This window comes from Diadema antillarum, unplaced genomic scaffold (assembly GCF_040938485.1).
Source record: "Diadema antillarum isolate AM-2024a unplaced genomic scaffold, OU_Dant_1.0 seq00000549_RagTag, whole genome shotgun sequence".
NCBI lineage: Eukaryota > Metazoa > Echinodermata > Echinoidea > Diadematoida > Diadematidae > Diadema > Diadema antillarum.
The window spans coordinates 122,448-139,569 of NW_027271494.1; the positions used below are offsets into that span (position 1 = coordinate 122,448).

Sequence of the window (17,122 nt, forward strand, 5' to 3'; positions counted from 1 at the left end):
ATAATTCTTGATATATTAAGCAATGAAGTTTTAAAATGCTTATTAGGCCTATAGGCCTACATGCAATTACAAAGAGAAAGAATGTATATACCGGGTACTATGATATAGCGATAAAGGGTTTTATACAATTTTGGATTAAATTTTGAACAAGGTCACTAGTTCATTTTACAATTGTTTTACAAGCACAGTGCGCTTTGAGGTACATAATTATCACTAAAACAATTGTGTATAAAAGATTATTCTCATTGCAAATATCACAGGGCTAGGACTTTTCATCTTGAAGGCGTGGAAACTCGAAAAGTCCTCTTAACCCCGTGATATTCGGTGGCATCTTTACTATTTAACATATAGGGAGCACCAAAAAATAAATACATAAATAAAAAATCCAAGATGATACAGATAAATTTCTATCAAACACACACATTGATGCCATTCCAAGGACTGGCAGGACAAAGGTTGGACGAAGGGTATACTAAGTAGGGCCTATGATCCGTGACCATCAATGAACTTGGCACATTTTTACTGTTTGCTATGTAAACTTTGAGGGCGCTCTCCGTAAAAATGGTATGCACGAAATGAATGTGCTGATTTTTCGCAGAATACTTGTATTACAGAGCAAATCAAAGTCTTTAACAGAACAATATTTTTCTAACCTAAGGTGATAATATTGAAGATATAAGCCTATAAAATTTTTTTATAAAGATTTTGAAATTGACATTTACCACTATTTTCGGTGACCTCGTACGCGTTAACAAAATGTCCGAGTTCGCATCACAGTAAACTTGTATTGCACAGAGTATAAATCTATTTTTTTTTTCAGATAATGAGCATTGCTGCATAAAAAAAAAAAAACCCACTCAATAAAAAATGAGTAATTTTCGTTAAACTCATGTGTTGGAATGCGCACTGGTAGCTTTGTGAGGCTATATATTATCTTAGCGACCAATGGACATTGGGGCATTTGTTTGTTTGTTTGTTTGTTTTGTTTGTTTGTTTGTTTGTTTGTTTGTTTATTGTTATTGCTTTTTTCCGCCAGACACTCTGGGGAACATTTTATCGAAGGGAGTCGGGTGACAAGCATTGATGATTTGACATGGATTTATCCACATACCCTTGAAAAAGAAGAAGAAGAAATTTCAAGATAAGTCGTATACTACGCAGTGTTCAAACTATTTGGCAAGTTGTGTGATGACATCAACTCACTCATAATATTTTCCATGCTAATCATATTGACTGTTCAAGAACTCTTCTGTGAAAATTAGCGAATCTTCACAATTCAAGAACTCTCCTTACTTTTGTTCGATTTTAAATTTAAAAAAAAAAAAGTTTCGCTGTATAGGCCTACTAGTTCTAGGGCTCACACCTGCAAATCAAATGGAATGTCCCAGACCCCTTCACAAATTCGTACCAAAGATACCAAAATAAATTAAGAAAAAAAATGATTAAAAATCAATAATGCAGTTTGGCATAAAATTGAATAGCTGGAGATATTGAGTATGAATTCCTCTACAAACTGCATTTTGGTTTGAAGATGAAAGCTTTTCTCATGGAATTTGAAGGGGCTATATTTCATTGGGTGCATGTACAGAAAATAGGTGATTTTTTGAGTGAAAAGAACTCGTAGTCTGGCTTTGCGGACCCTTGGACGGAGTTTGAGCTGAAGAACCCGCCTTGGAAATTTGATGGATGACAGGGTATAGCTCACTTATCCAGGTTAGTGAAGATCAAACACCTCATTTCTCTCAGCTATTTTACAGAATTTTTTGAATTTTGGATTTTAACACACATCTCTATGGGGAATACCCGTGTGAGCCCTATGGAGAATGCACGCAATGCACACAAGTCAATGTGAAGTATTCATCCCATACAAGCTCTGCTGGTTTTTGTTGATCTATTCTGTCAAATCCCTCCCTCCCTCCCCCTCCCCCTCTCCTCTACCCCCTCCCCTCGATCTTCCCCCCTCTACCCCCCCCCCCCACCTCTAACCATGCTTAATTACAATTTGTTTTCTTATTATGTTCTTGTGGCACTAGATCTTAGTACATAGTATGTTGTCATCAGTATCACATAACTTAGAATGATTGTGGCATTGTAATGTATTTCTTTGTTTGGGCTACCACTGAAACAGCTCATTATACATATAGTTAATCTGTTTGATAAATCAAAGTTTTTTACAGTACTTTACTTTAGGCAATAAGGTGATGATGACACCCCCTCAATCAAGGATAACTGCCTGCATCTATGTAGGCCTATTCATCTTATGAGAAACTAATCAAAACTGCAAGATTTATTAAAAAAACAAACAAACAAAGGGAATCATTTTCAAGTGTCCCTTTGAGAAGCTTAAAAACCCTCCAATGTGCAATTTCTCATATGATGTATGGGCAAATACCATCAAAAACACATTTATGATGTTAAGAACTCAATTAAGAAAATAAATGATGACCTATACTATAGATGCGATGTGGTGACGTCACCCTATGGAACGCCATCTGTTCTACACAGCAGATTCTCGGTGATCGAGTGAATGATACGCTTTGCAAATTCTTCCAGCGGGAGCCTCTCTCACATGCACGTCCCTGCAACGAATACTAAGTATGGCCAGGGAGGTTGGTATTGATGAGGAAACAAAACATAAAACATGTATCAAATTTCTGTTTTTATGTTTGAGGTATTTCATATATGTGTGCAAATTTCAAGATCATCACCATCCAACTTTTGAGGCATTTCTGGTTTTTGCAAAAATGAAACAAAATATTGAAAAGAAAATTGCAGAAAAGACAGACAAATTACCGAACCGTTTGAATAAATGGACAAGCCAACTTAACCCTCCACAGTGGCGGATCCAGAGGGGGGTGCAACCGGCGCACGCCCCCCCTTTATTTTTCGTAAAAAACAAAAGAAATAAAAAGAAAAACAATGAAATGAAACCCGGAAGTTGCACCAGAAATATCAGTCACGCCCCCCCCCCCCCTTTACAGAATTCCTGGATCCGCCCCTGCTCCATAACGGTTTTTTTTTTTAATTGTATGCCCGTTTTAGGTACTTTTATGAGATTATATATTGTAATATTTGGCAACTATATAAATAACACCAAATTCCCACAAGATATTGACAGCTGAAACTTCTGTATAATTAATATTCTGTATACTTAGCATGTGATATGTTGACCTTGCTGATATTGACTTTATGTGAACCTTTTGTAAATATTGTAGATATGTTCTGCCCTACTTTGGCAAAAGGAAGCAAGTGACATACCATCCGAATTTGAGTTATTGATGTTTTCATAATTCACATGATGAGCTCTTCTTCAAGGCCAAATTTCATGCAGAAACACTCATCAGAGATGTGTTAGACAAGACATCATGATAGTCCATTGACGTCAGTGTAAATTACAGACACATTTTGCTCTTTTACGAGAAATGTCACTTTTGTCACTTGCTCCCTTTTGCCAAAGTATAGGGCAGTGTTGTTTACCTGTTGGTTTACATCCAGTAAAAAGTTTTTTAAAAAGTATGGCCAGGGAGGAGTGTCTCTCACATCCTCTGCAATTTAGTTAGTACAATGTATTAGCAATCAAATCATGACATATACCATAGGTCCTACAAAATTATGGACTCGGGTGGCAGATTGGGTAAAATGAAAGCAATTATCGCTTCGTTTGACTGCTTTAAGACGTCGTCCAGTAAGTTTTACAGTAAAATGATACATTTTCTGAACTCCTTTACCCGTCATTTCAAGCTTTATTTTGCAGTACATAGTTTGATGTCACACAAAAAGACACAACGGCGTTAGGATGAATCAACATCTCGCGCGGACGACCCCCTCCGTTTGACCAACCTGTGCACACGTAACCCTTGAAAGCTACACCTGATCCTTTTGAATGATGTTCACGAGATCAAGACAAAATATTTCATTATTATTTCATCAATGCTTACCGCTCCATGGTCGTCTGTTTCCTGTCTCACAAAGTGACATCGAAAAATCTCGAAGGAATCGATGGTTTGACCGAAACATTGCGCTGATTTTGTGGTGCATTGCTGATACTCAACATTAGATAGATTTTCGCTTATGATTTCAAGACGCAGGTTGGGCGTCTTTACAGCCTGGTAAGTTAACAGACCTCTGATGGGCTTCCAGCCAGCGGCGTTATGGGATATACAGCACTGTAACAGTAGTTTTACCTGCGATAAGTTAGTTCTATAATCATGGTATCATGTATTTTGCACCTGCTCTCCGTATAGAAATAAAAAAGCTTTCCTTGTGACATGTAAGACTCATGTACTGCAGGTTGTTGGATAGATACTCCCCTATCTATTCTGAAATACCAATAAACCAAACGGACCATAATGATACAGCACGGAAAATGAATCAAACGTAAAGTCCAAATTCCATGGCACCTCCAATATACCATCAATGTCCCTTCAAATTGCATTTTGATAGTGTGCTTATTGTTCAGTTGATATGCGGGGTTCTTGATTATCACAATATCTACAATGACAATGAGTTATAACAAGTTTAGTTGTATTGAAACTATACAGAGTAACTGAGTTTGAATTGTCTTCAAGTCAAATTTAGTTTGGATCATGTAAACTTTAACCGAACGCAGTAAAAGTCCCATCAGAGAGGTGATCACCTCCCTAGTCCCGTAAAAGTCCTGCAAACAAAGACATTGATTACCTGGTACCATTATGTATACCGCTGTGATAGCTAAGTGCTCCAACCATGCGGGAGCTACAAAACAAAAGAGCTATAATAGGCCTACATAAATCACCTTGCTGTGAATATCATCGTTGATAGAAAGTATGCGTACACTCTTAAAAAGGAAAGGGTAAATCAGCGTTTTAGAAGGGGCGAGGAGTGACAGCGTTTTTAAAATGTTGTATTCACCCCTTTTCTTGCTGTATGTAGCACATCTAATTGTTGGATTCAGCCGGATAAAAGGGTGAAAACAACAGTTTAAAAACGTTGTCACTCCTCGCCCCTTTTAAATGTTGATTTACCCTTTTAAGAGTGTATTAATGGGGAAAATCGTCTATACATAAATAGCGGATGGCCCTGTGGCCCGGGGACACTAAAAATTGTTGTCAGGCCACCAAATTTCGACAATGGCTATCTTTTGGTGGCCCGGATTAGGCAACTAAAGTTGCTTTTGTTTTTATTGGGGGCCATCTTCATTCCTCTTTCAGGCCACCAAAATTTCAGGATTCAAGATTTTAATGACCCATGAGCCACCAAAAAATAAGGGTAATCATGTAGAAATGCACACCTACCGTTCGCTTCGCCGTTTCTCAATCAAATTTTGTGCAGCTCTTGGAGATGCTAAATTGAACCATATCAGAGAGTTTTCATAGAAATAGAAAGCCGAAAAGGGAAGAAAAATGAGAAATCGGAGTTGAAAAGTATGTCGGTCGCGATCATAGTTCTGATGTAGTAAGTAGTGCATCGATTTCACAGAGAACGATGTCAACGATTATAATCGATTCTGGTAGTCTCTAATTAGCCGCTTACTAACAATATTAACACGACTTGTGCAATACGTGTGGGCCCTAGATCTACTTTCATTTTCGTATTTTTTTCTCATTGTTTGCATTGCCACTATCATGATTATCACTATTTAAATTATTGATACAAATTATTCATACCAGGATTTAGACATCCTTTCTTTAGAAATTGTGGCAAGTATTGACTTTATCATAACAAAAGTTGATGATTTAAAGGACAAGTTCACCCTCATAAACATAAGGATTGCGAGAATGTAGCAATATTAGGAGAACACGTCATTGAAAGTTTGAGGAAAATCGGACAACCCGTTCAAAAGTTATGAATTTTTGAAGTTTTTGTGTAGTAACCGCTGGATGAGAAGACTACTGCAGTGTATGAATAACTTAGATGTCACATGCGTACAACAATATAAGGAAAATATAAAGAGAATTTCACAAAATTCCATCTTTTGAAAAAAGCACATATTCCCTTGACTCGTTACCGACATATGTTAGGGGTAATATTATTCCCCCTGCTTTTAGAAAGAGACAAGTCAAGTGCTCTTTTATTATGCGAAAAAAGTGAAAATATGTTGAATTTTCTTTACATTTTCTTTATCCTGTTGTACACATATGACTCACAAGCTGTAGTAGTCTCCTCATCCAGCGGTTCCAACACAAAAATTTTAAAAATTCATAACTTTTGCATCGATTGTCCAATTTTCCTCAAACTTTCACTGATGTGTTCTACTAATATTGCTGCATTTTCTCAATCCTTATGTTTATGAAGGTGAACTTGTCCTTTAATTTGAATAGTGTTTGAAGGGAAAAGAATGAGGTTGAAGGAAAAGTGGAAGAAAAGAGTAAGGCTATTAGAAGGAGGGAGAGAGAGAAAGAGAGAGAAAAGAAGATGAGGAGGAAGTTGAATTCGAAGGGGATTTGTTGTTTGTTTCTGGTGATGGCAAATGGTATTAAATTTATGTTTTTAATTGATAAGTTCAATTTATAGTAAAAATTATTGTTTTTATGATAGTAATGCTATTCATTTTTCCATTTCATTTTATTAATTATGTATACAAGAACTGCAACCCCAATATTTGCTTTTGTTTCGTAGTAAGGTCCATTTTATTATCTTTTATTGTTTTGTACGTAACACATATCCTCCCATCATTCAGTGAGCAAAATATGTTGACAGATACAATGTTTGTATACAGTCAAACGCAGCACGCAGGAGAAAATTAACTAAAACAACAAAAAACAGACGCATCGAGATCACTTTCTTTCTTCAACTTTTTACTGTTAAACCGACGTAATTATTGTGGTTAAACACCAAACAAGCGGCTGTATCACTAGACTACAACGATCGATCATCATCATTATATCGCTTTTCCACATAATCGATCATCAATCATGCTACGCTGATGCAGCCGTCGATCGGCGTACTTTTGAGTCAAAATTAGCTACTTTTCTTCTGTAATTGGCTATGAAATTTCATGAAACCATCAGATATGGTTCATCTTGACATTTCTGATAGCCACGAAAAGTTTTTATTGACAAATTAAGGAAGGAAATGGTAGGTGTGCATGGTGTGCATTTCTACATGATTACCAAATAAAAGTAGTTATTGTCAAGCCCTATATACATTATAATAGGGCATATGTGGGCCTATATATTTCTTTCTGATCATTTGCAGATCGATAGTATACAAATATTGACTGCTCATGAGGATGATGGTGGAAATTATCATTCCCGAGGTGCTTTTCATACCGACCCTTCTATCACCCCGAGGCGTTAGCCGAGGGGTGATGGAAGGGTCGGTGGTATGAAAAGCACCGAGGGAGTGATAATTTCCTCCACCATCCGAATACAGAGCAGTTAATATTTGTTTTATATACCTCATCGTTTAAGACTTAACCAAGATCTAGGGCTAGACAAATGCCAAGTATATTCTAACTGTTAGGCCTAAACGTTAGCCCTAAAATCAGGCCACAGCCTGCGCTTGCTTGCATGGTTTTCGTGCATTTCGTAGACTACCCAGTACGCACGATACATTGTACTCACTCACACGGCCTTCGGCGAGCTCCTGCATAAAATCGTGGCAGAAGATTACAGTATAGGCCCTACATCCAGTTTCCCGTCGCTCGTGTTTTAATTTGATATTTCCAACATGCTGAGATTTGTCTCTGCTTCGGGATCCTAAGAAATAGTAATTGCAAAGTGTACGATCCTTGATCCAGCTCACTTCAAATCACGGAGGAGCGCTCGATCACCATGCCACGTTGAAACATGCCTGCTGTGCGCTATGTGCGATGATTTTGCATGTGTTTATACGATGCGCGTAGTGAACGTCTTTGGGTGGAGGGGTTGCGGACACCGCGCGCGAAGTCTAGTGTACTTTTAATGTGCACAAAAGTCGCGGAGGGTTTACGAATTCTATCACGAGGGTTTTGCCTTTCTATCACGAGGGTTTTGCCTTTCTATCACTTACATGAAAGTCCTAAGGCAAGATAGACGGGACTACACCTTGTCACGTGATATACTTTTGACCAATCAGTGATACGAATCTCACTTATGAGGTATATAAATTCAACTAGTTGTATATATGTAATCTCTCTCCAATATAAGAAATAGGCTACCCGACAGTGTAAAATTGGTTAATTTCGCTAGCGCAAGTATCTTTTTTTTTTCGCGCTCGGCTGGGTAAGACGAATTTCGCGAATTTTTAATTCCGCGGAATCAAAACATTTATTAGTGGAACATTATTTATGATGTGCAAGAAGATTCACATGTTTGTTTAGTTCTTTTTTTTTTTTAATTTTCGCGCTGGTTTGTGGTTTCTGTAAATTTCCACTTTTACAGTACAGTGAACTGAGGCGCCAATTCAATCATGACAAGACGTCTGCAGCAGAATTCTTACGGATTTCACCCAATTCACGTGGGAGAAGTGGGTGATTTGGTCATACATAAATTATTATACATAATGCACATAATATTTATCTGATACATAATGTTCGTATTTGCAAACAAATTTAAAGATTGGGTATAGTAGCACTACTAGTATAGGCATACTCGCGCTTAATCAATCTGCCTTGAATGAACAACTGCCGTCATGAAGACAGCCTTAGCTTCCCCAAATATGCTGATAAAAGATGACGAAGGCAAAACAAAAACAAAAAGAAAACAATAGGACAGGAAACAAACGAAACATTAAAATGCTTTACTTGAAAATGAAAGTCACTCCGATCTGTGTTCAAGCTGACGTTATTGACGAGACGCCATGCGAATCGACCGATGGAAGCTTTCATTGAATTCGGTCCCAAAATAAGTCACATTTTGAGTTTTGCCCTTAATTGCTCGTTTGAAACGGAAATGTTAGTATTTATCATCATTATTATCATTACCGTGCTCAACATAGCTAATATCCCTTATATACGCAAGTAGCATGGGTATCACAAAAATGGCGATTACGTCATACCCTTACAGCTTTATATTCGTCTCATTAAAAACACAACAATTATAGGCCTTCTTGAGAAATAATAATATCGTCCCCTTGACAAGTCGTTTTTGCTAATTGTCTAATCGTCGCAGCCCTGGCTTATTGCAATGAAGGTGTGAGAGAAGTAAAATGTCACTGAAGAATGTCAAACAATAAAGGAGTATAAAGATATTGAAGATTTCTGATGGACATCCCAGTGGGAAACTTTAATATGAAGACGTGACAAAAGTTTCTCTATCTAATCAGCATTGATTGTCACTTTGAACGATATCACTTTTTTACGGAAAATATGAAGCCTTACATTCCCATAAAGATGTCTTTCTTTGATAGAGATCTGCTTTACTATACATTCTCATCACTTTATCATTAGGCCTATTAATGTTTTCAGTAGGTTTTTCTTCTTCCGTCATTATTTTGATACCACACTTCAGAGCCAGCGTCACTATGCACGGGGGGATCCACTTGAATTGATGAGTATGATTTTATCTTATCAAAGAGCCGAAGAACAAATTTATGAAAAGTTCCACCCGCACATGTCATGGAAAATGTGAATCCTTACATTTCTATAGGTCTATATCTTTCTTTGGTATACGCTCGACTACATTCTCAGTAACATTATCATTATCAATGTTTACAGTGATTAATTTTTTTTCTTCCTATATCATTATTGATAGCACACTTAGAGCCAGCGTCACTATGCACGGAGATGATTTTTCACTTGAATTGATAAGGATGATTTTATCTTATCAATCAAAGAGCCAGAGAACAAAATGATGCAAAGTTCCACCACCTGTCATGTTTCTCAGAGAGAGAAAGAACTTCTTCAGCTTCTAAATTGATGACATCGCTAAAGCTTTGAATGGAAATCCTTTATAAAAGTCATTAAGTGCCATATGGTCATTACCCAGCTTGCTCAGAGCACTTTGATGTCACTGCATCCACGTTTTAGATATAATTGCAGATGCGAATGATACATTTAGGACAAAGCCTCTTGATTCTGCAAACATCTTTATGTGATTGATAGATTGGCCAGCTGTGCCAAAATGAAGCTGGCAGCCGCATCACAGGGAATTCGTCCCTCAAGTCAGGGATCTACAAGGGGAAAAGAGACCTGGGCCGTGCTGCGAGTTCCTTCCCTGGTTGTGTCCTTCATAAAAGCGTAATGCCACGGCAGATAAAACTAATATATTAATAGTAAAATTGGGCGAACAGGACGGAAGATGTCTCTCCAAAATCGGACTGAAATCATAAAGTTTGGAAATGTTTCAGTATCACACTTTTAAACAAATATTGACATTTTTCGCGAGTACATGTATGGATGATGTAAAGACGTCATAACCTCGCAGGCACATCTTTTTTTTCCTCTCTCTTATTGATGCATGCAGGAAATTTAATTAAAAAAAAACTTTAGGTCGATTACTTAGGAACTACACCTTTTTCTCATAATCAAAAATTGCTACAGATTGATGCAGGACTTAATCCTATTTTTTTTTCTCTGATCTTTCAATTTCAAACGTTTATGGCCCGAAAAAGAAATGTGGTGGCCCGAAATAAAAGAAACTACATCTTTTAAAAGAGAGTCATTTTGAATATTATTAGCTGCCCGTTCGGGCCACCAAAAGACGGCCATTTTGAAGTTTTTGCATGGCCCGGTATATATTAGCGGCCCCGGTATACACCGGGACATCGCTAATGTCGAACAATTTTATAGAATGCAACTCAGTGAGAACATTGACAATTCTTTAGGATTTTATTTATAATTTCACCTTAAAACAGAAAGAAAACTAGAAATGTCGCTTTGGCGACTGGTATGCCTCCGCCATAATACATGATTTTCCCAATAGGTCTAGATAGTACATGTGGACAATGTGTGATTACATTTTCACAAAATTGGCAAAATATTGAAATAACAAATTTGTCACAAATGTGTTGAATGTTCACCGTCCTTGACCTAGGTTTAATTGGATGAATAGGAGAGCATGTATCTAGGGATTTAAGGACTTTAACTTGACTTTGACCCATTCATACATTTAGGCATTGAGTAATTTTCAAGGTACAGGTGTGGAAAATTGGTGTGAATTTCTGAATTGAATAGTAAATTGTTACCATTTTCATCTGGCCCTTGACCCTAAAATTCATAAGATAATCACTTTCAGGTAGAACATGCATAATATGTACTAAGTTTCAAGATAACTTGAGCCACTTCCGAGATATGGAGGAAAAAGTTAGTTCAGCACTTTCACTTGATTTTTGACCTTTTGACCTTTGAGGCAAAGAAAGAAGAAAAAAAAAACTTTCCAGAGAATTTCTATTAGGTTACACATGCATACACCAAGTGTAAAAAAAAAAAAAATAACCCTGCTGGCATTACATAAATATGAGGGAAATAGTAAAATTTTGAAGTGTTGCACTTGACCTTTGACCCCTGACCTTTGACCCCATGAACCCTACATTCTCTAGATAATCAATTCCAGTCAGTACATGTATATACTATGTTCCATGAAGATACCTTGAACAATTTTCCAAGGTACGGAGAAAAAAAAAGAAGTTTTAATATTTTTACTTGACCTTTTGACCTCAAACCTTTGACCTCATGACCCAAACTTTCACCAGAGAATTTTAATTGGGTAATACATGTATACACTAAGTTTCAAGAAAATATCTTCAGGCATTCAATAGATATGGTGGAAATAGTGAAATTTTATGTATTTGACCCTGACCTTTTGACCTTTGACCTTTGACCTCATGACCCAAGCCTTCACCAGAGAATCTTAATTGGGTAATACATGTATACACTAAGTTTCAAGAAAATATCTTAAGGCATTCAATAGATATGGTGGAAATAGTGAAATTTTATGTATTTGACCCTGACCTTTTGACCTTTGACCTTTGACCTCATGACCCAAGCCTTCACCAGAGAATCTTAATTGGGTAATACATGTATACACTAAGTTTCAAGAAAATATCTTAAGGCATTCAATAGATATGGTGGAAATAGTGAAATTTTATGTATTTGACCCTGACCTTTTGACCTTTGACCTTTGACCTCATGACCCAAACTTTCACCAGAGAATTTTAATTGGGTAATACATGTATACACTAAGTTTCAAGAAAATATCTTAAGGCATTCAATAGATATGGTGGAAATAGTGAAATTTTATGTATTTGACCTTGACATTTTGACCTTTGACCTTGAGCATGTGCACCCAAAAGTTGATAGGCACAACTTCACCCCCTAATACACATACATGCCAAGTTTCATTAGGATACCTCAACAGGTTTTGATAGTTACCTTGTCCACAAAATTCATTACGGACGGACGGAAGGACGGACGGACGGAAGGACGGACGGACGGACGGACGGAAGGACGGACGGACGGACAACCCGAAAACATAATGCCTCCGGCACCACTTCGTGGCGGAGGCATAATAAAATACATCGCAGAGAATTGTGTTCAATTCTTTGGAAGATTCGTGAGGCCATCACATATCACCGCAAGACATTGAATCTTTGCACGCCGTGTCTACTCGTTATTACTCTATTTAGCATTGCTTCATGCAATCATCACTGCGGACTTTCGATATAGGCCTATAAATGCCACGGATATTATTATCTTCTTCGTAGGCGAATTTTGATATGGTCTCTGTCACTCTGCTTGATTTCATTCTTTTTTTTATCTTAAGAAACTTGAAACATGGCGTGACATTGCAATCAAGGCTGACATGTCTCGAATATTCGCCGCAATGTATTGCAACGCTAGGATACATGATTGTATTAAAACTATGGACCTATTGTCACATACCTTCTGAGAAGCAGTTAAACTGTCTCGACATATAACCAAAGGTTGGATGTAATTATGAAGAAAGCAGTTAATATATTTTATCTCTAAACGTGTGTCCGTTACTCCTGTGAGTTGTATAAAGCAAAGTTATCGTGAAGTCATTTTAAAATTTAAGTCACTCTTCTTCCAAATCAGTGATTCGCACGGCGTCTGGTCGGGCTAATTTTATCCCTGCATGGTTATGCACAGAACCTTCTTTCCTTTTCCTCCGTCAGGTCTTTTTTTTTTTTCTTTTTTTTTAAATCACATTCGACCCTTTACCTCCACCTAAAAGACCCCAACGGTAATGCGTGTCCTTCAATTCCTGTGAATTTGACACTCTTGGGGCATTCCATATGTTTAGTTGTCGTTGTTGTTGTTGTTGTTGTTGTTGTTATTATCATCATTACTATTATTATCATCATTATGTATATTTCCATTATCATTATTACAAGTACAATTATTATTATTATTGTGATTATTATTATTATTATTATTATTATTATTATTATTATGTTTATTATCATTATCATTATAACAAGTACAATTATCATTATTCTTATTGCTATGATGATGATGATTATTATAATTATTATTATTAGTGTTTCTGATGTTGCTGTTTATTAACATTTAACGTAAAGGATGGATCATTATGTACATGTACATGTACATGTTAATAAACAACATGTACATAATGTACGCAAACAAACAAGGTGCCTGACGGCTCCCTCTAGTATAAAGTAGGATGGATATCGTTTGCACGAAAGAACATATTCAATGGTCTTTGGTATACCCTGGTAAACATGTAGCGGTATAGGTTTCAAAATTTCTCTAGTTGAGTTTAGACCGACCGGTAGCTCGAAACGATGCTTTCTCGGTGCACCGTCCCCACCTCCCTGGACCGTCGTTTCGCTATAAAATATACGTCGTTTCGGCCAGCGTTCAGATGTGTATCTGTAAATTCATCGTATTTATAACCAAACCGTTTTGGTATAGCTATACCGTTCCAGTAAAATTTTTGCACCTGAACACCCTGCTATTATGCTTCCACACTCGCCTCATGCCTAACCCAAGCCTACATACAGACTGAACGTTTGTGTTTTCTAAAAACCAAGATGCGTTAAATCTTTTTTCTTTCTTTCTTTACAAAAAGCACGTGGCACGGGCATGGGGAAAATTTTTCCTCCCATCGGCTTTGAGATTACGTAACAGGGTCCGGAATGTCAAGTCAACGCAAGAGTTATAGTCTTGAATTTCAGGCGTAATTTTAACATACTCACACAAACAGACACTCCTCATAGCAAAGCAGGGGGGTGAGACTCTCATGTCCTTGCTCATAGCTCCTTGTACAGCACTACCTCACCAAAAGACAGCTAATAACATTACTGAATGACATAACACTCCATTTCGGGGTCATTTCAAAGATAAAATTGGACGAAATGCGTAGCGGAATGGTTCACATCCTACTGAATGTCACTGATAAGACGACTAACCCCAGGTAAATAAATCGATACCAGCAATAAAACGAGACTAGTCACCTTTCAATTGGGATAGCTCGCCATGCGGCGTGGTCCTATCGACTTTACATGGTATGTAACACATTCAGCAGTGGATAAACAGGAAACCCGGAACCGGCGAGGTGCCTAAACTCGTATTAAAAATGTTTCACTCGGTAACACCAAGGAGGTACTAGGCAAGTGTACCTCCTTGGTAACACGCGCATGGAATATCAATTATATACACTTACACTGCACTACAGTAAGGAGTTTTACTGGTCTCTGTCTTGGATGATTATCCAATCGCTCCTGCATAGTAGTGCATGTTAGAATTCACCAGTGGTCAACGACTGTCGGAACTTGGGCTATTGGGTTTTGTTTGCACAGGTCAACCTACTCGGCTATATAATTATGTCATGTCATGTTATGTCAAGTCATATCATGATTTCAAATTTCTGTTTTTGTTTTTCTTTCCCCAAAGCATATTCCTGAATCCACAAAAGGCCAGGTGGCATATTCATGGGGTATAGACGCCTAACATGAACAGAGACTTCACTTTCGGCTTCTAAGTTCTAACTGGCAGCGATCAAAGCTCATGCAGGATCAGTACATGGACTGCTTGGAGTCATGAATATGAAGATGAAATCGTATAAATAAAAGCAAGGAGTTACGTGTCTTAAAGTCACTGATATAAGCTAGTTGATACGATAACCAACAACTTGCAGGCAGATTTCAGAAAGACATGCAGACACACACATGAACAAGCAGTGACAGATGATAGACAACGATAGTTTATAAGTTAGGTATATAAAGGGTTGGCTTGCTGGATAGATATATACAGAGAGAAAGAGAGGGAGAGAGAGAGACAGAGGGAGATACATAGAGAGACAGACAGACAGACAGACAGATAGACAGCCAAACAGAGCTACGGAGTGTACGTGGAGCTGGAGAGTCCGGTTATTGCATTGGATTTCCTGTGAGATGTGCCTGCCCAACAAGCCCACCCCAGGCCATGTCGTTCCCCGCCTGCTGACCTGCCCTTGCCCTAGCTAGCCAACAACCTCCATCGTGTCGGTGGCCCCGCATCGTCTGGACCTGGGGAACAAAATGCATAGCACTGGCCACGGGTCCCACCCTTCCCACCTCCCTCCTGGCCTGGTCGAGGTCCCACCATACCATTGAATATAATTATGCACCATAATTTTCTTTTTCTAGAATTACATTGGCGCCGCTGTGGCATCCCATACTATTCTGTCTAAAGTAAGCATCACCTCCACTAAAATAAAAAATAATTGACTCTGACGTATCATCAGAGGCACAAAGTTATTTCTCTAATAACTACGATTCGGTTGATGATGAGACATGATCAATTAACAATTTGATCATATCAGTAGATTGTAAATAGTACAACAGACGTACTGGATAGAAAATGCAAAGATTCGCTCGTACACCTCATCGTGACATGTACAGTACTTTACCGAAACAAGAAGAAGAGGTGCAGAAGAATATTACGATGATTGACGATGAATAAGAAAAAAAAAAAGAAAAACAGCACGAACGCGAAGGCCGAAGGTGAGGATCAAGGAGCAACCCATAAGGCCATATGGCATGCACGGGGTCGAGATTGGCAGAAAGAGATGGTCACTTACTTTGAACTGCGTGACTTGAAAATAAAAAGAGAACAGGATTGCCAAGACTTCTTTGTCGACGAACTTCAGCCTAGGCGTCTCGTCTAGCTTAGCTCGGCCTCTGTTTGGTAGAAAATATCTGGACTACCAGCCCTTTTCACAAGTCTCTGCAAGATCGAGTGTGGTAGCGACGTGGGGGAACGAACGGTGCGAGCGAGCGAGGGTCGGCCAGCTCTCGAACTGCAGTTCAATGACTGAGCAGTGGAATATTACCAGACATCTTCAGGCTGCTCGAATAACAACAGCGCGCCATAGCAGACGATTCGGAATCTCATTCGCGGAGGATATTACCGCTAGTCTGCTGTCCAGCACGTACATCAAATTTGGTGTTTGGACATATGCAATGATGTTCTTGCGGGTATAGGCCTCGTATATTTTTGGTTGAGACCTAACTTCAGGTTTTTAACATTTTTTGGTGAGATAATGAGAAAAATCTAATGAAATATTAAAGAACATGTAATTCCAAGAGGAAATCAACGTTTATTTGATGAAAATTGTTTATGAAATGGCTGATATACCCAAAACAGAGAAATACTAATAACATGGGGGACCCACATTTTATTACGATTGCTTTGTTTTACTCTGTTTTGGATGTCTCATCCATTCCAAAACTGATTTTTATCAAATCAACTTTTAATTCCCCTTAGAATGGCATGCACTGTACCGTGCCATTTCATAAGTGGATTCTTGGTATCTCGCAAAAAGTTAAAAGCCAAATCCTCAGCTCCACCAATACTGTACCATCCCTTTATTCAATGTCAACCAGGGGAGCTCTAACCTCCCTGTGTCAACCAAAGCTTGTTTGCATTGTATTAGAGCAATGTAGAGGGTACCAATAGAGAAATGACAATTTTTCGAGTGTTTTTTTTTTTTCATAAAATGATTACACATGACGAGTCACAGGGCAGTCTTACTCATCATAAAAACAAGATTGATCTGGAGATTACAGTAATAAAGCACAAACCTAATATTTACACTGACGCCAGCATTGGTGTATAGTGACACCGAAAACTGAACCATTATTATACCTTTGACGATTATTGTTTTGGGCAAATGATTCTGGAGAGAAAAAAAGCCTCATGGGATAGCGTCTTATTTCTTTGCGTCAGTAAAACAATTCGTATATACTCTTAATTGAT

The 17,122-nt window shown here is 38.0% G+C and overlaps 1 pseudogene; it reads right to left on the reverse strand.

The window, feature by feature from the left end:
* Positions 1–4,278, reverse strand: part of LOC139734819 (cysteine sulfinic acid decarboxylase-like) — a 41,664-nt pseudogene extending 37,386 nt beyond the window's left edge.
* Positions 4,279–17,122: the final 12,844 nt, after the last annotated feature.